Source organism: Pelodiscus sinensis, chromosome 2 (assembly GCF_052426305.1).
Source record: "Pelodiscus sinensis isolate ZL-2025 chromosome 2, ASM5242630v1, whole genome shotgun sequence".
NCBI lineage: Eukaryota > Metazoa > Chordata > Testudines > Trionychidae > Pelodiscus > Pelodiscus sinensis.
This window is the reverse complement of record NC_143053.1, coordinates 99,392,388-99,415,383: the sequence shown is the minus strand read 5'-3', so window position 1 is coordinate 99,415,383 and position 22,996 is coordinate 99,392,388. Positions and strand designations below refer to the sequence as shown.

Genomic DNA, 22,996 nt, shown 5'->3' with positions numbered 1-22,996 from the left:
ACTCATTTCGAGCATCTAGACTTTCCCCGCATTGTACTAGAACTTTGCTGATGAGACAATAGTAGATAGTGTGTGCATTTAATATAGGACAGACCATTCTCCCATCTGGGGGAAGACATCAATCTATACATTGGAGGGAACCAACGAAAAACAACCGGGATTCGCCAAAGCCACGCTCGATCTTTGGTTTGGTAGTCAAAGCAGCCCGGCTGGCCAAAGGGCAAGGGAAAGTTTGGCGCTGAAGGGGCCCTGGGTTGGGGCTTGGCACAGAGGGTTTGAAAGTCGCTCCCCCCCCGTCCGCAAGAGTGGAGCTGGCGCAGTGAATCATGTGCAGTTCTTTCCTTATTGCATTCAGCGCATGGTTTCACCTTCAGATTCTTGTTTGTCTGTGTGTCCTTTCCCAAATAATATTACCTTACGCGAACGAGGTAAGGCACGGGGTGGGGAAATCTCCCCTAGGATCCTTTTCTCTTTTTGGGGGGCGGAAGGTTGGGGGATATGAATCCTCTTAATACGCCCGTGGGAAAAACTTCTCTTTTCCAATTAATGGTTAATCTTATTCAGTAACGTAAGGGACTTAAAAACGCTAACTTTGTCCTGTTTGCCGAGAAGGAGATCATTGTTACTGCAGGGGTGGTACTGTTGGGGAAATTTATGGGCTGTACGAGCCTTTTGGCTTTGTACACTTCGTCAAAGGCGATGTGGGGGGAGCCTGAATGCTATATTCATCCATGAAGAAACAAAGAACAAATTGCCTTACTTTAAAGTAAAATGCTCTGACTAATGAAGGTGGGTGATGGGACTTAAGCTTTCGAGTCTGGAGTAGCTACTTAAATTATTAAGGGTTTTTTTGCTGGGTAGTATTGATTCAGTGTATGCATGAAATGCTTTGATGCCTAGAGTGTGTGTGTGTGTTTTCCTTTCTTTTTATTAGTTGCTCTCCCCTCAGCTGCGAGTGTATACTGAATGATAAACATGAAAAGAAGTACACAGCTTATCAAAGGAAGTTGGGGGGGGGGGGGAGGACAGTATGGACACTGGAACGCTGAGAAGGGTTTGAAGCACAATGTATAGCAATTACTTCCAGAAGATGAAAATAGCCCATTAAGTGGGGGGTGAAGAGGGAGTTTAATGTATATATTCAAGAAAAAGGGACACACACAGAGAAAGAAGACTAGAAATAATGCAATTCCAGACATTTTGTGCGATTAAAAGCTTTCCTCCTCCCCCTCTTTTCCCTCCTCCTCTTCCTCCCCCTATCTCCAGTGAGAATTAGCATACCAAATAGTTGCGATCCTAATTTGAATTATGCTTCGACAAGTTTAGGAAACTTTGTCCGGGTAAACTTTGTTAAAAGAAAACGAGTTGGGATATTAACATAGGCTGTGTGTGTGTGTGTAACCTTGTGTCGAATGACAGTTACCTCATTGTTTTTGCTTAAAACCAGCTAACCTCTGCAATTAACTACTCCCAAGAAACCCTGGGTTTTAAACTGAAAAGTGCTGGTTAGGAGTTAGCACCATTTGTTATGAGTGTTAATAAGCTCCTGGCAGTAGACAAGTATCTTGTTGGGAATGTGCATTGTATGTCTATGTCCATGACGCATATCGCTAAAGAGGCATTTGGACACTAGATGTTCAAAAATAAATGTGTTCAGACTTCTTCCTAAACATGAACCCTGCTCTTTATTTAATCCAGATGCAGGATTCCACCCCCAACCCCATATTTGCTGCCTTATTGTTGGTTTACATTTTCTGAAAAGGCGACTGGTATAACCTGTGGAATTTGAAATGCAAATAAAACCCTGTGGGAGTTGAGGCAGAACAAATCAGCATTTATAAAGTGCAAAAAGATTTAATGTCTTTGAAACCATTGCAAGATTTTTTATAAGAACTGAATCGTGACGTCAAGTCGTTTGAGAGACTTTTTTTTCCAATGTCTGAAATGCGGGTATGTGAAGTGCTTACAGGAAAAACAGATTACAAGATTAACATCTGTTAACATGATCGTTTATCTCCAGCCAAAAATAGGTCAGTCCTTTCTTAAGGAAACACGATTGCTGGGCGCATGATTAAATAATGAATTTAGACGAATGAGATGATAAATTAGATACAGTCCGTGTAGGTTATAATCTGACCCGTGACAAAAATATTTAACTCGGAGATCATTGTAAGGTCAAAGTCCCTTTTTGGGGAGAGGCACAACTCTCCCTTCTCTTCTTCCCACCCTCTTTCTTCTTTCCAATCCTTGCTGCTAAATGTGCTCCATCTCCTCCTCCCCACTGTAGCAGTAATGAATGCTTTCTATCTCCAGTGTTAAAGGACACCAACTCTTTTCATGCAAATAGCCAAGTTTCCTAAACTCTGGGGTTGTTTTGTCATTAACAGTGAGAGAGTGGCAAAGAAAAATAGGAAACGCCGATGCAAAGTAGTTCTGCTTTGCATCTGCCTGCCTCCTAACTGTGATTGACAGTCCAAGCCTCCAATCGCCACTTCCTCAACTCCCTAGCTCTGAATGCGTTTGTGTTACTACTCAGACCTGGTACCAGGCTGCTTTATTTATTTACACATCCCTAGGGGGGTAGTGTGGTGTGTGTGTGTATGGGTAAAAATCTAGGTAGATGCAGCAAATCCAAAACCAGGTATAAGACAACCATATTTCTCTATGATGTCCATATTAATGAATATGTAAAGAGTCAGAATATGAGATTTCAAGTGACAAGTTGAAACCTGCTGGAGGAAAGGCATACAAAAATGATCTCTGGCTATAGTTTAACAGTGTTGCAGCCATACCTATGTGAGGCAAATGGTGTATTGAAGTCCAAAAGTTACACCCCTTTGCAGGTCATTATTGTTGCTTACATCTTTTTAGCAATTTACACAGTAAATGATTTTTAAAGTAACTTGTAGAGCGCTCTTATGAAAATCACTCTGGGCCCAGTGGTTCAATCGATTTTTAGACATAATTCCTCATTGATTTCAAGAGAAGATCACTGCTGAAAAATTAGAATGGTTTTTAAATTGGGAAGTAAAACAAAATGTATACACCTCAAACTTTCTGAAGCTTTTAAAAAAATTAAGGGTGGGAGACAGTAAATATTTAGTTCAGTGCAAATCCTTGAAGTTAAAGCTCAGTGCCCTGATAGAATAAAAGTGCTGCTGACCAACAGACTCTATGAATAATGGTCATTTCTAGACTACACAATAGGCACATTCAGTAAAGGAATGCCTGTCATGAACCTTACCATGTTTTGTGCTTAGTTAATCCTCTCCCCCGCCTTCACTCCAAATATTGATGTTACAATTTTATTTTTGTTTGATGGATCAGAAATGTGCTGCTTGTAAGTACAGAGATCCAGACCTTCAATTAGAGTTTTGCATTTTCTGTGCTTCAGGGTAAATTGTCATGTATCTGTTGAGCGCTCATGTTAATTATGGTAAAAGGATGGGTGGGTTAGAGGTAGGACAGTTAAAGGACTAAATGCAACCTTTTGTACAAAACAACTGCCCAATTCACTCCGGAGATGGCCAGAATCACACCTAGGAGAGGGAGCCCAGAGGATGTCCAAAGAGGAGCCTTTATTATCTGGCCTTGTGCCACATACTTTATTTCATGCCTGCTGCACTAAATGAGTTAACTATCAAAGGGTTTTTCATTAACTCCACTTGGCAGCCACATATTTAACTTGGTTTTTTTTTTAAGAGCGTATTTTTTTAAAAAAGGGATCTGACCCACACAGCGTGGAACACTTTTCAGCCTGTCTTAATACCAGATTACCTTTGTGCCCCTCCTCCTCTCCCCAGCGCCCTGGGTCGGTGGCTTTGAGAAAGGCTTGTTGGGGATGGGAAAGGGCATTGCTCGACTTTGTCTTAACCGTTGCATTCCTGGCTTGCATTAATAGCCTGCATCGCCTAGAGGGGGCCGGAGAGATGCCGAATGCACCCAAGAATGCAGTGGCCTTCAGGTTGCTGTGGCAGGGGGGTGGGTTTCCAGGGCTGGAAGGTGAGAGGAAAGAGGCGGGCGGGTGTGTACCTGGGCTGGCCGCGGGAGGGGAGCGGGCCAACCCTCGCAGCAGCTTGTTGCTGTGTGTGTTGTGCGGGGAGGAGGGAGGAGTCTGGCTCCGGCACTCAGTTGTCCGCCTTTCTAATGTAGCCAGGACGTCACAGCCATGTACTGTAACACAAGAAGTTAAAGAGGCAGAGGGGAACCAGCCACCGCTCAACTTCTAGCCCTTAACAAAGGCAGAGGCAGGCAGGGATCTGTCAGGAGAAACAGGCGCCGCGAGGCGAGGAAAACACAACTCCGAAGGGGGGGGGGGGCCTCGGAGAGATCCAGGGAGGCGCGATTAATGGAGGAGGCACGTTTGGAGGAGGGGGCACTGGAGCTGAGGCGGCCCCAGCGTTGCCCTGTCGGATTGCGTGGGGATCTCGCTCCGGGTGCAGCATAGAGGCTTGCAAGGTAATGCACTTTCTCTATGGAACTCCAGTTTGTTATTGTTGAAGGGAAGGCGCGCGGGGAGGGGGGGGGGGAGGAGGACGGGGGACTTGTTGCAAGGCGTGGCGTGCCCAGAAATAATTACGTAAGTATTAGACCCGTCTTGGCGTTCCTGCCGAGGGGGGAGTGTGTTCTAATTGCAAGGATGGAGTTGATTCCTGACAATGCTTCGAGTTGGAAAGCTGGAGGGGAGGGGGAGCGGAGCAGAGGGAAAACATCGCTCTCTGTCTGTGGACAGATGAAACTTGCTTAAAAGGAACCCAGATGTATTTCTGGGCGTGGGATAAGGCGCTAGTACAGTGTAGTTCTGCAAAACAAAGGGGAAGGATGGAAGCTGAATTGCAGTTTTTCCTGCGTTTACATTACACGGTTGGTCTCTCTCTCTTATAAAAAAAAAAAAAAGGCAACAAACCCCTCTGCTGGCACAGATGAACTGATACAAGTTTAGATGAGTTCTGTCTGAGTCACAGAAAATCTTTATCTTTAGATATTATGGTGCCACTTTCTCATTTGGGGAAGGGAACAGTTGCATAGTGTGTTTTTTCAAGTGTTCTGTAGCTTGAATGCCCAGGAGACACTTAAAAGTTGAACCATTAAAAAAATACTATTAACTCCAAAATGTTACACTAAAACAAAGGTATTTTATTTCATGTGGTGATGTGCATTAATCACAAAGATGTGAAGTAAATACCATTTATAAATGCTCTCTCAAGCTGAAGACAATATTTATGTTCCTTTGCCCATGAAATCTTGTCTGTACAGTAATAAAAATGAAACTATTTTTATGGAGTAGATAAATATTTTTGCATGCTATTTAAATATTTTTGATGCTAAGGTAACTGTGTGATAGGCATCATACATGTTTTGGTTGCTGTAGAAGAAAAATACCTTCTCATTTGTGTAATGTTGCTTCATTTTCTGTCAATATGTCCTTTAGCTGTGTCAAAACAAAACCTGAAATAAGCTGTCCTGTTTATATTTTCATATGTGTGAGTATGAATGTGTATATTGAATGTATTCTTGTCAGGTGGTGAGAAGAGATAAAGAATGGCATTTATCTGAGGTTTTTCTAGTAAAACTGGAAGCTGAAGTTGTATAGGAACACCTGTGGTGTAATTAGTATTACAGTTCAGTTATTCAAGGAGACATCTTTAGTTTCACAAGAGTAACTGCCATAGCCATCTTGAATAAGCTCTGTGTAATAAAGTGATCTGCATGTATATTTGTTTTACTTTGAAATAGTATTATGCATATCTTCACTAGTTTTCAGATATTACAAAAGACTCTTTTTGGTTATATCTAATAATCCTCTTCTGAATTCATTTGCAGGGCCTTAATCCTTTAAAGTCTGATGATGTGATATCCTGGTTAGCAATCATTATTGCATACTCTGCATTACTATTGAATAAAATCAAACCCAAAACTATTATCAGATTGCGTTAATTTGAAGTAGTTGAACAGTTCTTATAGAAAACATCTCAGAAAATGGAAGATATTTGAGAATAACACGGTCTTAAAACATTGACTGATATAACAGATGGGTATCCAACACTTGTTGTATATCAACAAAGAAGTGGTGCTCATAAATTAGCATAGCTTCTTTCTAAGAGGTTTTATAGCTCAGCATGACCTTTTGCATTGCTCAACCTTACTAAAACAATATGCATCAAGAGCTGGAGTCTCTTCGTAAATATGACTGATTGTTACTCAGTACTCTGGGGGAATGAAAATAGTTTACATCACTAGTATTAATGCTATCTGTTGTTTGCAAATGACCTCAATAACTGACTTGCTGTCTGGAATGAAATAACAGCAGTGACATTTAATTTGTATAGATTAAAGTTTCCTGACACAGTGAATATCACCCTTTGTTAAAATGTAGCTATACCTTACTTTCTGTAAATAGTCATAGTACAGAGCCATCACCAGGATCTATTAAGACCAATTATTAGCACAGGAATGATTGGACAAGAAAAGAAGATTTAGAATGACAACATAATCATTTTGATCTGTTCACTAACTGCCTTAATCTGCAACTTTTCTCCATTCTTCAGCAAACATAGAGACGTTTGGATTCCCCCCCCCCCAATATTTCAGAATTATCTGAGAATGAGCGAGGGGAGCCAATTTGGCTCACTTGAGTGAAAAATGAGAACCCTTTAAAATGGACTTTTTTGGTGATGTTTGTGTTGCATATATTAGATGGCATGATGCATGACAGACTGGAGGAATATAATCAGATGAATGAGGTGGATGCTAACTTTTGTAAACTTTGGGTAGTCTGTTGATTTAATTTTGTTAAAGTCATTAAGGCAACATCTACACTACAAGGTTTTTGAGCAAAAATGGTCGTTTTTGTGCAAAAACCCACGGAGCGTCCACATCTCAAGCGCATTTTTACGTGAGAAAATCTACAGTCAGTTGACAGAATAGAGGGCTTTTTGCGGTGTAGATATACCTCCTTCTATGAGGCATAACTCCTTTTTGCGCTACAGCTCTTGCACAAAAAGGCATGTGTGGACGCTCCGCAGGGGTTTCTTGTGCAAAAAGAGCCTATCCAAAAAAGCACAGGTGCTCTGATGGCCATTCTGTGAATGGGCATCAGAGCTTTCTTGTGCAAGAGCATCCATGTAGTGTGGATGCTCTCTTGTGCAAAAGCTCATTGCAAAAGCGATGCGCTTTGAGTGTGTGGATAAGTTTTTGCGCAAGAATTCTTCCATAAAAGACTTCTTGCATCAAAACCCTGCAGTGTAGACGTAGCCCAAGTACAGTGGGTCAAACCTGTAGCACCACTGACTTTAATGGAGTTGCACCAGTTTATTCCAGTTGAGGATCCAACTTGATTAATTTTATGCTATGATGTTTTCTGTACCTGTGAAAGAAATATAATTACCATACTTATTAAGTATGATACAAATTCTACTAAAGTCAATAATAGCTTTGGAGGGCCACTATACAGCAAAGACTTCATTCATATGCTTAATGTTACACACCATTTACTTAATTGGAATGACTCACAATGTATAAAATAAGCCAGTGTGTAAGTCTTTAAAAGAGCTTGGCTCAAGTTTGTAGATCCCATATTCAGACTGGAAAATTGTATTTGGAGTGTCCGACTGCATTATGCCTTAAAACTATAACAATAGGAAGCTGAAATACAAACTGAATGCATTCAGCAGGAAGAAACTTGCCTGAGCCTGTGCATTTAATTTGTAAACTGTGCTTGTTGAAATTTTTAAGTATGAATGTGTAGATGTACATGTTTTAAGAATGAAAGTGTATTAATTTCTAGCAGAGATGGCATTTAAAAAAATCCATTGTTTCTCTTTTCATAACTGTGTATTGTTTGGCAAGAATGTATGAGCCTTTTTATAATTTAATTGTTGCCTATGAGCTCAGTTGTGTCCTCTGATATGCATGCCCTCCACTCCTATTGACTTCAGTGAGAGTTGCATGCGTGTATCTCAGGGTAGAATTGTGCTCTTTGTATTTCAGTAGTGGAGATTCTGACTGTTTGGAACCATGATCATAACTTGGAAACTATGAGTTGTCTTACTTTTTCTGTAGCCATAAACTGCATCCAGATAATTAATGACGGGATGGCAAAAAACAGCAGAAAGTCAAATTTATTTGATTAGACATCTGCAATATAAATATTTGAACCTTGAAGCAACATTCCGTTTTCAAAGCAGACATCTTACATGCTGTAAATGTTTATACATTTCAGTGCTAGGATAAAGCTGTTTTGACTCAGTCACTTAGGGCAAAATTCTGTTTTTGGTTACACCAGTGGAATCAATACTGTTGTGCTGCTGGAGTTACATGGGCATAACTGAGAGCAGAATTTAGCCTTTAATTCCTTAGAAGAAAAACAAATCAAACCCCTTAGTTTTTAGTACAAACCTTGAGAAACAATGTCAGCAGAAATGATTTTAATAACCTTGGTGTAATTGAGCCTTCTCTAAAGTGTACTTGTGTGTCATGGTTCAGGTAGTTAACATTGCCATAGATTTCATTAGTTTTGTAGTATTTGAATGCATGTGTTTACTTTCTTTACTGGACTGTTATTCAGCAAATGTCCTGTGTCCTGGCTTTCTAACCTGCTTTCCTGAGGCCACTGATGATGATTACCCAACATGGATGATTCATTTAGATATTTCTTTTTACACCTTACTTAGGTATCAATAGAGCTACATCCACATTGGTAGGCATTCCTATAACCAGTTTCTCCCTACATTCCTGAAGCAGGATTACAACAACAGTTCTTATGCAAACAGTTTCAGGATATTATGCATCTGTTCTGAGATTTAATTAGGTTATGGATGGACAATACGTGTGTGTTTTAAATTGCTGCCAAATATTTTATTGGCTAAGTTCTACCAGGTATTTTTGTAGCAGTAAGTTTAACAGCGATAAGGTGATTTGTTTTTATACAGCTTCTTAGCTGTGTTTTGAAGGGATATTGGCGAACTCTGTCTGCTTACTAGATGATTATAAGGTTACACATTTAGGTTTGTTAATGAATTCAGTGGTCTACATTGTTTATAAGCCTCTGTTCATTCATCACATTAGGTTTTAATGTGGATTCAAACTTACCTACACTGAGCTGCGTATTTAAAGAGTATTTTGACAACCTTTCACTAATATGTTGACTTATTGGAAGTAATTTCCTATCATTAGTAAGCTATTTAACACACATTTTACTATAGACAGATATAGAAGCCATCACCCAAATTTTGCAGTCGTGTATACTCTGAATTTACACTGATGTATGCATGAGCACAATTTGACAAAATAGTGCAAAGCTTCTCATTAAAGTTTATATGCTTACCAAAAACATTTAAAATCTCAGACAATATTCATTTCTTAATATGTTAACTGTCTGTCTTCTTTACATCCTGCTGTCTGGCGTTGAGCTTTCCTTTCCACACTGTGGCTGTCATGCTAATGTCTAGAAGGAAATGTTTTCCAGCAGTGTATTTCTAGATTACAAAGTAGCATAATTTTGAGGCTCCCAGCATTTTAAGGGCAGTTTCTGAAGTGATCTAGCTTTTAATTTTTTTCAAAATGGAATGGAAACCACAAAGCATGTACAATATAATCTGCAACTATTTTTAGAATTCAGACATGTTTAATATATACTACCGTGATGAAAACAAATACTCAGCACACAGGGTAATGGCTGAATATAGGTAATTTTAAAAACAGTAGCATTTATTCCAGATACTCTACATATATTTCATATATATCCATTTTCATAGATTGCTTCAGTCTTTTTTTTTTTTCTTGGTCAATAGCTAATGAAATAATATTTCATGAAATTACTGTAAAGAAGATATGAAAGCTCTGTGAATCTAAGTTTTGGATCTGAATGTTTGCTGAAAATAAGATTTTTGTATTGTATTTTGGTATTTTCCAGGCGTATGCAAACATTTTTTTTTTTTCAAACAGGTAAAATAAAGGAAGACTATTGAGTTGTCATGTCACTTTTGCTCATGTCAGATCAGGCTCCTTGATATGGCTGCCCTATTAATTCTTTTTCCCTTTGCTCATTTAAAAGGATAGTGAGCAGGGAAATGGTGTTAGCTTTCAGGACATTCTGTGACACAGATTGTTGGAAATTGAGTTGCTGTTTTTATTTTTTGTATTTATTTATCAGCTATGATTTAAAACAGTCATCAGGTTTCAGAGTTTTTCCCGGTAATATGACACTTTCCAAAATGTGTCTTGATCAGAGTTATAATTAAAATTAAAAACATTTTAGTGCTTGTTATGTTAAAATATATTTTTAAAGGAAATTATTCATGTTCTTTGTTTTAAAAAGGGCAACATGTGCGTTTCTTCACCATATGGTAGCATTTAACCCATATTGTATGAACTGACTAGGAGTTGCATTTAAGCATTGATTTATTGCCGTATTTCAAAATGTTCTTTGTCTGAAATCTAGTACAGTAAATGATGCTTTTAAGGTTGTGCAATGGAATTCTGTGTTTAGCAGTTGTGCTTCGTTGTTACAATGATACTAGGTTAATGAGTAAGCATTTTTTTTAATTCTCTCTCAAATAATTTCCTTAAAAAATAGTCCAGCACTGAATGTTGAAATGATTTGTGGGAAGTCTTACTCACAATAGTCAATGACACAACATGGTGGCAAGAGTTGCAGGGTGAGATGTTGTAGTCTCTGCTGGCTGAAACTAGAGCTGCTGCTTTGATCATTCAGGATATTCTAAGAGACTTAGTTTTAGGGTCGTGATAGTTTGCCCACATTAGAAGGTGCATTGTTCACTTTGGGCTGGACCGTGAAGAACTTATGTTGGTGAGAAGACCAGAATTACTACCCACAAGCATTATAAAACCATCAGTTCAGCCTCCCCTCCCCCTCCACCCCAGTACTGGGATTTATCTTAAAAATTATGTGTTCGGAAGATTCAGTGGGTAGCCAAGTTAGTCTGTACAGGATAAACTTAAAAAACAACAAATGGTCTGGTAGCATTTCATAGACTAACAAAACATGTAGATGGTATGAGCTTTCGTGGACCCACGAAAGCTCATGATACCATCTACATGTTTTGTTAGTCTGGTAGCACTTTATAGACTATCTGTTGTTTTTTTAAGTTTAAAAGTCATGTGACTTTAAAAAATATACATTTTTAGTTCTTTTGTTTGCCTTCTGGTTTTGAGCCTTTAGGGCTCATGTTTTCAGTCTTCACTGCAGTCATAAAGGCTAGATCCTTTTTAAATGAAAGCTGAATATCTCTTAAAGTAATCTGACGACAATAATTAGAACTTGACTGAAACACTGAAGATTTCTTGTGATAAATTTGTAAGATTTGGCAACATTTAGGTACTTACATAAATAGTCCCATTGACTTTAGTGGAACTACTTGTATGAGTAATCAACTGCTCTCGAGCGTGTATAAGGGACTCACAATCTGTCCCTTAGAGAAGGCTTTTGGGGCCTTAACATATGCCCTTGATTAGCAAAACCTGTATATCTACAATGGTGCACTGTATAGAAGATATATTGGCTTCTTTTAGGTTCAGGTACTATTCTTAATAAATTAATTTGTATTATAGCGACTGTGAGTACAAGGTACACATCTTAGATCACATGGAAGAGCTCTGTATAAAACTTGTGTTAACCTTTAGTAAAATAAAATATGAAATAGGATTTTCAGCCTCCTTGCAGTTTTGCAGTCATTGATGGGTGAGCATACTCTCCACAACATTATGTGGTCCTATACTTGTATAGGTTTAGTTTATTCTCATATCTGGTCCTTTGCGATGTTTTGTATTTAGTTGTCCCTATCATTGCTTAATAGCAATACCTTGTTGACACCATATTTAATGGCAGTTCTAATGTTGATTTCAGGGACAACATCTTTCAGGGACAAAAAGAGATAAAATGTGTGTTCATTGATTTTTCAGGAAACCTGGAGGGACAGAATAAATACATGCTGCATGTAGATAAGCTCTGGTTCCTTTTCTTATTTTCTAGATGAGTTTTACCTCTGTAAGTGAATGCTATGAACCGTAATGCATAATTTATATTGACATTACCAGTGATACAAGAGGAATGTTTTAATGCCAGTTTGAGAAAATATCACAATTAATGTTGATAACCCTGGTCTCATTTAATTGCAATTGATTTTAGTAGAAACATCCATGCCTGTGGCATGACCATCAGTGATGTGATGAAGTAATTCTCTCATTTTCATAATGCCAAGCATATTGTAGAGTTCATGTTATCATGAACAGAGCACACCAGGTGTCAAATGACTTGCCAGATAACCATTCAGAAGTGAAGCTGTATTCTTCCAATTAGAAAGTAACAGTTTTAAAGGATCAATGGAGAGAAATGGGAGTCTTTGAATTATGTAGTGTCAACAGATGTGTGTTTTGCTTCTGCTATTTATTCAGCTAGTTTTTAATGAGCCACAGAACTATTTGGTAAATCTTTGGTAAACATTTGATAAAAATTTTACATGAAAGTCTTGGGATTAATGGTTTAGTGTTAGGGATTAAAAGTGGTCTCAGCAAATTACCCAGTTGATAGAGAAGCCAGAATCTGCTAATGGTATTACACACAGATTGGTTTATCGGTCAGTTATTTTCTAGGTTGATTAGGGATTATAGGTTGTACTATATTGGTAGTACCAAAGTAAATTGTGTTAGGATTCTAAGATTCCACACAGTTATTTTAAATGTGAAAAGCAATGTCAGATATTTATAAGAAGAAATCCTTTAACTTTTCAAAAATTATTTAGATGAGCATCAGCTGTGGCCAGAATTCCCAAAGTGGATGCTTACCGTATTTGGGTATCAAATATGTGACCTGACTTTGATAGTAATGGAAGCTATGAATGCTTGGTGAGCTATTTAAATATTTAATTTTAGTTATGATTTTTTTGGCCTGTGTCTTTTGTTGTTTGTTTCTTTGCAGAACTTCAGCATGCTTTGGATGCTTCTGCTGATCAAAATAATATGCACATTTGTTTTAAACCAGTGGTTCTTAACTTGAGGATCCCAACAACTCTGGAGGAGGAAGGGGGTAAAGAACAGGTGTCTAGGAATGGTACCCTTCCCAGTTTGCTGATTGGAAGTAGGGGGTATCCCAGCTAGCTTAGAGGGGAATCTCCTGGAGGGATCTTGGTATGGATAATGGGGTTGACGTATGAAAGATGTTGATTGTTCTAAATAGTGGCTCTTGTGTGTTTTATTCCCCTTTTTAGACATAAAATTCCCAACACATCTACCAGTATCTCATGTTCTTATTATTCATACTTACATTGTGTGTCGTGCTCCTCTGTGACTATGCCTATCACAGTAGTATAAACTGGCACATACTGAGTCTCCCTGAGAGAAAGGAGTCACAATGGAATCCTTCAGGTATTTGCTGCATCTGGCTACCCTTATCTTGGAAGATACTGTTGCCTTCACTTTGCTGCTTTGTGCTGGTCTGGAGTGTAGTCTTTTCATTATTAGCCACATTGGGGAAATGCAGTTGTTTGCCACTGGAAGTGACATGGCAGATAAAGAAAATTGCCAAGTACAGTAACTTCTTATATGCATCTGGAGCACTATAGGGAAGATTCACACACTAGACAAAATCCTAATCATTCTCTAACACTTTGGCCCTTACAAGAGAAGAAAGCGGAGGAATCTAACTCAAAGCGAGTTAGATGGAAAGTGGGAGATCAAGGTGGCCGCATAGAAAGCTAGAGATTGGGCTGCCAAATTTTCTTGTTCTCGTGTTAGATGAATAAATAGCTGCAAGGACATTGGCCAGTTGAGTACTTTGCGGGGAGGAGAAAGGAGTGGAGTCTTTGAAGTGCTGTCAAAAGTTAATTCCTTGACTTTCTAATACCAATCTCCTTTTTCTTCTCATTACAAATCTAATACTTTTGAAAACATTCAACACTCCTACTTATTTTGAAGGAGCAACCCTCTTAGCATGATGAGAAAGATTAAGGCTTGTATACTCAAAGAACAGAGGAGGAGATAGATGGTTAACCTTGCTCTTTTGGGTACAGCATGTGAATTTTGCAGTTCTGCAGTACAGGAGATGAGACACTGAGTGAGAGCAAAATGAACACAGCGAGCGATCAGTTTTTCTTTGACAGGGTTCAGGGTAATGGCAGGAACAACAAGTCTGCCTGAATTTTGGCTTGGGTCCTATCTCTTCCATAACCTAATTATGTAGACTGGTACAGGTTATTAAGCAGCATATGGGGACCCTTCATTCTTTTAGCCAATTCTAAGACACTGAGAACAGTGTCATTTGGGGCACATAAGTAGAAGAGCGAGAGTGCCAGGAAGCCATTGTCTTTTCTTGCTCCATTTCAAGAATATTCATGCTCTTCTCAGATCTCTAAATAAAGGAAAGAGACAAGGAGATGTGAGTTTGCCAGCTAAGAGGATACCAGACATGAAGCAGTTTATTGTGTTGTCTTCAAGTGTCTGTTTTCACTTTGGTTTGTTGAATGTATATTGTATTAAGAAGGTGCTTGGCACTTAAAGGACCGACATCCCTCTGCTTCAAACTCTGGCTGAATTTAGTCTACACATTTGGCACAATAATTCTTCACTGGGCAATTACATTTTCCTCCGCAACTTTTAAAAAAGAAAATTTTTACCACCTTTTCCAGAAGAAATGTAAGTATGTGTTTAACGTACCTGCCTCCCATCCAAAGTTCCTTTGGGGTTTTTGTGAACAAAAGTGGTTAAGATAGAGGAAACAAAACTTCTCCCATGCTAGGAAACTCACAGTCTGATAACATCCTGGAGATAGGCTACTTTTGAATGTCTGAAGTTGAACTCCCCTCATTCAGAATAAGTTAACAGAACTCTGTCAAGATTAGCTGACAGAATTGCCAAGTTCTGTCAGCTGCCTCTGTTTTCCAGTGCTGAAAGCCTACTTTGCTACTTCACCAGCTCCAGCTCCGCTCTTCACACAGACAATAGGGGGCCAGGCTTGGGAAGCAGTAGGTGAAGGAAAAGAGGGAGGAAGATAAGTGAGTGTGGTTTGAACAGGACTTTGGACTGAATAGATTTAGTAGGAGATGCTTGTGGGTGGGATTCATTTGCAGGGAAACTGGGGTGGTGTAGGAAACCCAGTGGCTTTTTTGGGCACTGGTGTAGAGACACTTGGCCTGAACTGTGTAGTACACCATGCAGCACCACTGTGTGGAGCCGAGGAGGGTTAAGCAGTTGTGTGAAGGGGGGGAGGGGAGTGGATTTCTTGTGTTTTTGCATGGTGCCTCGCATGGTGAGGATGTGGTCCATGACTAGAGCTCCTATGTGTTATGGTAAGAAAACCAATAATAATGATGATGATGATGGGGAGGACACATGGAGAAGAGGAGGGACCTGAGTGTGTGCGTGTGCAGTAGAGAACACAGCTCCACGTTGATTAGTGGTCTTGCGGGGGAAGGAGTTGTGGGAGGAGGGAGCATATTGAGGTGAGGGTCTGTGGGGAGATATGAGGAGGCGCAGTGAGGGTAATCTTGGTCATGCACTGAAGGCAGTGGGAGGAATTGCATTCTGCCAGGGAACTAGGGGAAGGAATATAGTTGGGATGGGAATGAGTAGGGTATATGCTTATGTATCCAACTGAATAATGTTTAGCATTTGTACAAATTTCTTAAATAGGTACCATCAAACAATATTTTTTTTTTATTTAAACCAGTTACGGTTGCTCAACTGTTCATACTACCAAAAATCTGGAGTCATTCACCAAAGGCCCAGCCTTTGAAATAAACAGTTGTGATTACTTCTTGTCTAGCCACACAGGCTTCTTTCCTTCACAACCTTAAGTCTGACTAGAAAGAATGCTGTCAGAAGGAAACGTTGGATTTCCCCATTACCTCCCCATAATATAATTGCTATAAACTATAACATTACAAAATTATAAATGCATACAGCCTTCTCTACTTAAAAACATTTCTCTTGATTAATAGTCATTTAATAGAGCACATTTAAACATAACCATCAACTAAAAATCTACCCCATACACACTGAACACCTAACATTTAATTATGACACAAATCTGAATTTTAGACAATTAGAAAAGCTCCATTTTATCTCCTAAACTTGGATGGAGTTATAATCTAAATAAGAAATCATGATAATTTAATCTCACCCTGAGGCCATGATTGAGAGCAGCTTCCATTGTGCTAGGTGAGGTACATACACACAATAAGAGCAAGCCTCTGCCCTGAAGATTTGGCTCTACTGACTCTCTATGGTTATATGGATTTGTTAACTGGGTCGTTGACATTCTTCAAAGCATCTGCCATCACGTTAAATGTTAATAAATAGCTGGTAATTACCAAAGTCCTCTTCAAATTAGCATTAAACTATCACAAATTAAATAAAATCTGCTTAACCTCAGAATTACTGCACATTTACCAAGCAGTTAGTTCGAGAGTGGTAAAATAGCTGGCTCCATGCTGACATTTGAAAGATGTGGTGTGTGAGGATCCCAGGCATTTGGCAGTAATTGTCCTGGCATCAGATGCTGTCTGGATGGTCATGCTGTGGAAAAGCTTTCTGTTTGCCTCAGAAATCAGCTGGTGCCACACAGGGAGCGGGAGTGCCATCACATCAGTCTTAAAGCATTCTAGGAAAGCAACAATGAGAGAGGAGCCTTAACTGATGATTGGGTTGCTGTTGGGGAGTGCTTAGAAACTTGATAGGTGCCCTGACTATCTTAACTGTCGAGGAAATGAGTTTACCAGACTCTAGGAGGCTGATTCTATGCTTTATAGTGAAAGGGCACAGAGTACTTTTTGAAGAGCAGGAAGGGGGAAAACATTTGGCCTGACTTGGAAGGTAGGATGCAGCCATGTAGGCTCGAGGGGTTTGCATGTAGAGCAGTGTACACTATTCATCAGTGCAGAAGCCGCCTACCTTTTTTCAAACTTTAATGGGCATTTGTAAACAATTGAAACTTTTAAAAATAATCTAGGGCCATAAGTGGGTTAGTAACAGGCCCACCAATGGTGGGAGAAAGGAGCAATTGCCCTGTGGCCTGGCGATTCAGAGAGGCCTGGGGTTTCAGGCTGCTGCCAAAGCCCTGGACCTTTTAAGTCATTTCTTGAGCTCTGCGCCAGGTGCTTTGTGCAGCTTTGAGGACTGGGGATGGCTTAGCGCTGTGCTCTGGGCAGCTGCCCCCCAGCCCTACCCATTCAGACCAATACCCCATCCCTCTGGGGAGTGCAGAGCTTGCCACCCAACACGTTGCTTGGGGAGCTGCAGAAGTTGTTGGTCCCTCTGGTTAGTAATACAGCGTGCATAGTCTTCACATAGAAGTGAATGAAGGGTCATTTCTATAAGTTCTGGGAACCAAATGCAGATGAGAATAAACCTGTGCAACTCTCTGGGCAGCCATTGGGTCAAATTCAGTGATAATATAAACAGTAGTGTAAATTACAAATTGGCTATAAATTGGTCTATATTGCAAAGTAGTGAAACTTCTACCATTTTGGCATTAACTAGGCATTTTTCTGCTCCCTTACCTTAGATTTATATTGGTATAACTCCATTGACTTCAGTAGAATAATTGAAATTTACATCTGTATAAATGAAATCAGCAGTGTAGTCTGAGGTCTGCAAAATGTGTATAAATCTACATGCCAGAGCATATAAGATGTGATATGGGTGGATAGCCACTTACAGCAGGAAACCTAATTAACAAAAAGAGATAAGATAATGGAGGACTCCATGTTTCAGTGTAATTTGCCTCATCCCTACACTCCCTGACCAGCTGTAGTTGATGTAAACAAGGGCAAACTTTGCTTACTTGGTTTCTCATAGATGCTGAATTTGGTTCCCATAGAATACAAAAACAGTGTAATATAAACTCACTTTCTGTTTGTAATTCTGACCTCATTTATTTCAGGTGTGTAACTTATGCAACCACATAGATCACTGCTGAATTTTGCCTGTTTGTGTGAGCACAGATTTTTCTGTGTGCATACTCACACAAAAATATGAAATTCAAGGGCTTGCTTGTGTGGTCCTTACTAATGAGTAGTCCCATTGGCTTCCATGGGACATCTCCTGAGAGAGTGCTCACTTGTTTCAGTAATGATTACACAGTCCTGGCCTAAGTGGGGATAAAATTCCTCAGTAATCCTTGAATTGGTATTTCCTGCAAGAAGAGCTTTAATATTACAGAGCTATACCCTTACAAGTGTGAGATTTGCATGTTGTTTTCACTTCCACCACCAACAGCCATTTAAAAATAGAACTGAGGAATGAAAAATATATAAAAAGTCTGAAAAATCTGATCTGTTGTTACACAGTTATCCGAAACTGAGTAAAAGATGATAAATATTTATTTTCTTCCCTTTCTCCCCCTTCCCAGGCCCTTCCCTCTGTCTGGTCCAATTTCAGTCCTTGGTCACATGCTGACGGTCTCATTGATATTGAGATTGCAGGGGTATAACTATGGGTAAGTTTTGTTCCTCTTTTTATAGGGGAGGTAAATGTGTGTGCTAATCATAGAAATGATAGAATGATAGAAAAAATATCACATGAATGAAATTCAGGTTTAAGGTATGAGAAGAGCCATGGTAACATTGTTTGCCTAAAGATGTCATCATAGTACAGACATGCTGTATACTTTCTTTAGTTGCTAGAATGACAAAAGAATAGCTTGTTAAATAACATCCGAAAAATGTATTTGCTTGGTAGACTAGCAGCAAATGTACATACAATACAGTAAATGCCAAAGGCAAGGATTCAATTTAATAGTGACTTAAGAACCCTGCAGGAGTTCAGTATTTTGCTTTCCACATCTCATATCTTGGTAAAAGAGAAAAAGATTTGACTTTTATTTAACCTCTAGAAGAAACAGTTCCATTTTACAGAAGATAAGTATGGGTTACCAGTATTTAAAGACTGTACCTGGGCAAACTTTCTAACTATGAAGCTGTATAGCTTTTTCGTGGGGGTGGTGGGAGAGAGGGGGAGGAGGAGGGCAACATTTTAATTGTTACAGTTAATGGACACACTCTCTCTTTCTCCAATGTAACACATTTATTTTCAAACTAAAAAGGTGTGTGGTGCTAATCAGAACAAATAGGAATCCAAAAGCATGTTTACTTTTCCATTTGGGTTTTGAACTCTGAGACTAGTAAATGTTGTTGTCTTTTTTAAGAGCCACATTAATTGACCCAAATTAATCTTTGGTCCAGTTCCAGTGTGGGTGAAGTCTGCGGGTTTGACGAGTAATTAATTCAATTTATGTGTATTAAACATTCAAGGATGATTGGTTTTTCCCCCCCTTAGTCTGATTTTTAGATTAGTTTAAAGCAGGACAGAAATTAAATTGGTTAAAAATCTTTGGCTTGGGGGATTCACACTGCCACCTTTTTCAGTCAAGGTAATTGCCACCAGTACAAGGCTTTCTGTATGTTAATGGTTTGGCCATGATACTCCAGCCTGATCCATGTTGGCAGACACTAGCGGCCACTGGGAGGCCTCAATGAAGTTAGTGCAAAGGTTTGCTTACACGGGTCAACTTGCACAGCTGGGCTTGATTTCAAATGCAGCCTCAGACTCCTAATTGGCCAGTTTTTTAATTCAAATTCATCACTCTGTTTTTCCTGATCTTTTTTAAACTTCCAGGGTATTTGAATGTGAAAAATGGGTAATGTATTTTACTTTCCCTTTCATGTTTGTCTTGCTTCTGCTACTCAAAGTCTATATTTATGCAACGGTGTAATCTGTCCATTAGTTTATGGCTCCAAAGTCTTCTTGGAAGTGTCACAAATTTAGTGTCTCTGAGTGCTAGATTTAGTATTTGAAGCTCAGATTTAGTTTTAAAATCTATAAAATGTCTGTACGCGTAGAGCTCCCAACCAGTTGTGCTTTCTAAGAAGCTCAAGAGCTCAATTATTGTTTCCAGAGTCAACTGTAATTTATGTTTAGTCAAATGGCTCACTATCCATCTTCAAGGGTTACTGTCAACTTGAAAAATCACACTTGCCTGAACATTTTGTACCTAATGTAGTTAAAAGCATAGTTACGCTTCATAACCAAGGCAGGGTTTGAGCTGTAGCCTTAGTCTTAGTGCACATGTTCCGTGGGTTCAATTCTTCACTATCACAGCTTCCTCTAGATTTCCAAGTGGAGGTATCATATCTATGGCAGGGGCTGAGCCAGGAACTCGGTATGGAGAGGGAGTGCCACTCAAAACAAGTTGTGTATTAGGAAAAAGTGGACAAAAAAAAAATAATTTGGATGGGGCAGGGGACTTAAATAATAAACAAAGCCAAGTGATATAGAAATCTAGTCAATTAATTAATTAATTAGACGAACTGTGGCTGTGGCCGAATTCTGATACCTTTGCCCAGCTGTCCTAAGTGTTGCTTTGTGATGGGGTCAGTGAGCCAGGAGGATGTGAACATGTCTCCAGCTGTGCTGGTGTTACCGCCCTACCTGCGTTCACTTTCAGCAGCCTCTGTTTCCTAAGGTGATGCCACAGTCTTCATCCCCATCCTTGATGCTACCTGCCCATGCACTCTTATCAAAGAGGGGTAGAGCTCTCCTGAGAGCCTCCGCTTCCTGAAATACTCCAGAGTCATCTAGATGCTGGGAGGAGGTGACAGCCAGGAGACCCTGTTTCTCTCCCAATGACTGGGATTACTACAGTTGAAAGGAGTAAAAGAGAGAAGTTTTTTTTTTTCCAGGTTTTTTAAAAAATTTTATTTCTGCATGGAGTCACTTTCAGTTTCTTCAGTGTGGTAACTTCGTTGCTGAAAAGAGCCTGCACCCAGGAGGAAGCTGAAAAACATTTTCATTTCTTCTTTTTAAGAAGAAGTAACTGCTGCCCTCTCAAATTATAAGGTGCTTTATCAGAATCAGGATTTCTTAATTTTGACAAGACTTCTTACTTGCTTGAGCAAAGTTAAGTTGATTTTATTGGTGCTATTCAAGATGGCTGCTTATATCAATGGGATGGAGGCAATCTAGCTCATTCTTTTTTGTCTGAAAAAGGTCCATCATTTCTTGATGTAACTTGTGTTACTTAATGGGAGATTTAAAAAAAAAATCCATTCAAAATCATTTTTCAGCTATTATAACGGAGGGAAGGCTGTTTCAAAAGAAGGGTTCTGGTCTTTAAATGGCGAGGTTCTGGCTTAAGTTGTCACCTGGTGTCAGAATTCCATGGCTCATGGAGGTTCACAGTGAAGCTAGAACACTCTGTTCTCAGTTCTGTGACATGCAGTCTTGGGCATCATTACATGTGTCATCCCATCCCTGCTAGCAGAGCATTGTTCTCTCACTGAATCATGGATAGACCCTAGTGGAGCAAGGTTGTCTCACTGGATACTAGACGGAGAAACAGGGTATGTCTAGACTACATGCCTCTGTCGCCAGAGGCATGTAGATTAGGCTACCAGGCATAGGAAAATGAAGCGGCGATTTAAATAATCGCTGCTTCATTTAAATTTACATGGCTGCCGCGCTGAGCCGACAAACAGCTGATCAGCTGTTTTTTGGCTCACCGCGGTAGTCTGGACGCGCGGGTGTCGACATCAAAGGCATTTGTCGACCACCCAGGTATACCTCATCCCAGGAGGCATACCTGGGTGGTTGACAAATGCTTTTGATGTCGACACCCGCGCGTCCAGACTAGCGCGGTGAGCCAAAAAACAGCTGATCAGCTGTTTGTCGGCTCAGCGCGGCAGCCATGTAAATTTAAATGATGCGGCGATTATTTAAATCGCCGCTTCATTTTCCTATGCCTGGTAGCCTAATCTACATGCCTCTAGCGACAGAGGCATGTAGTCTAGACGTACCCACCGTTTCAAAGATAGCTAGTCCCTAATCCAATAAGGGATTTGAGGATTAAGACTAGGGTGTTGCAATGAATGGGGAGCCAGTAGAGTAGAGGAGTGCTGATGTCATATGCTCACTGTCAGCCTGGTGAAAGGTAGGGATGTTAAAAATCAGTTAATTAAATAGTCAAGTAACCTCTTATTGGTTAATTGACTATTCTATAGTTCCTGGGGGCGGGGCTGGCAGCCAGTGCGCTCTGGCCTCACTCCCGAGGAGCCCCTGCCACTCCTTGCTGGAGTTTAAAAACCAACTCCCTTTGGGATCGCTGCCTGTCACCCTGTGCTACTGCCTCTGATAAAGAGGCAGCAGCGCGGGGTGGCAGCAGCTCCTGTGTAAGAGGGATTCTGAGCTCTCTGATTTATCACAAGCCAGGACTGAGCTGGGCTGCTAGCCAGCCTGCTAAAAAAAAAAGTACTGGCAAAGGGGGGAGGGAAATGTGTGTATCTGTAGCATTAACCTATAAGCTTTTGCTTATCAGTTAATCGACTACACTATTACATCCCTAGTGAAAGGTGGCTGTGGGGCTGGAATTGTGATGTGGCCATCAGCCTCAGGTAGCGTCAGGAAAGCTCTGAAACTTTCACATCCGAAAGAAGTGATGGAATAGGTATTAATCTCAGCAGGGATGTAAAATTCTGGTTAGTCAGTTAGGGTACGTCTACAGTTGCTCCCTAGCTCGAGCTAGGGATGCAAATGTAGCCAACTGAAATTGCTAATGAAGCCGGGATTTAAATATCCTGCTCTTCATTAACATAATCTCGCCCACGCGTTATTCCGCTCAACAGCTGATTCGAATCAGGAAGTGCGCTCCGGGAAGTGTTAGTTCAAATCAAACCCCTGGGTTCGAACTAATGTTACTGAGGAGTAATGTGAGTTCATTCACCATTTAAAGTCACAGATGTCAGTTGCAATATGTCAGTAAGGTGGAGAGAAAGTATATTTAACTCTTCCATTAATCAGACTCCATCTTGTTGATCTCTAGGAAAAATGTACATAATTTTTCCAACTTTGTTCTATATCAGTACATATATGTGGCTTTACTCTTTACCTTTGTCCCCTTCAGCTGACGTAGATAAGAGAAAATCAGTTTTTCTTCTTCTTCTTTTCTTTTGACCAGGAATGCTAACAGACCTTGACTAACAGTTGTTTC

At 39.9% G+C, this 22,996-nt stretch overlaps 1 protein-coding gene across 9 annotated transcripts in view; it reads left to right on the top strand.

Annotated features, from left to right (window-relative positions):
• The first annotated feature begins 290 nt into the window (after positions 1-290).
• The window catches only part of ZNF516 (zinc finger protein 516), a 148,406-nt gene continuing 125,700 nt past the window's right edge, over positions 291-22,996 (top strand). For 2 of the 9 annotated variants that reach the window (XM_089776329.1, XM_089776332.1), the window contains exons 1-2: positions 291-428; positions 18,365-18,451. The gene's annotated coding sequence lies outside the window, so the exon portion shown is untranslated. Of the gene's footprint in view, positions 429-475; positions 790-4,063; positions 4,459-18,364; positions 18,452-22,996 lie in introns of those variants that run through there. The other 7 variants (XM_075921070.2, XM_089776331.1, XM_089776333.1 and 4 more) reach the window with 7 other exon arrangements.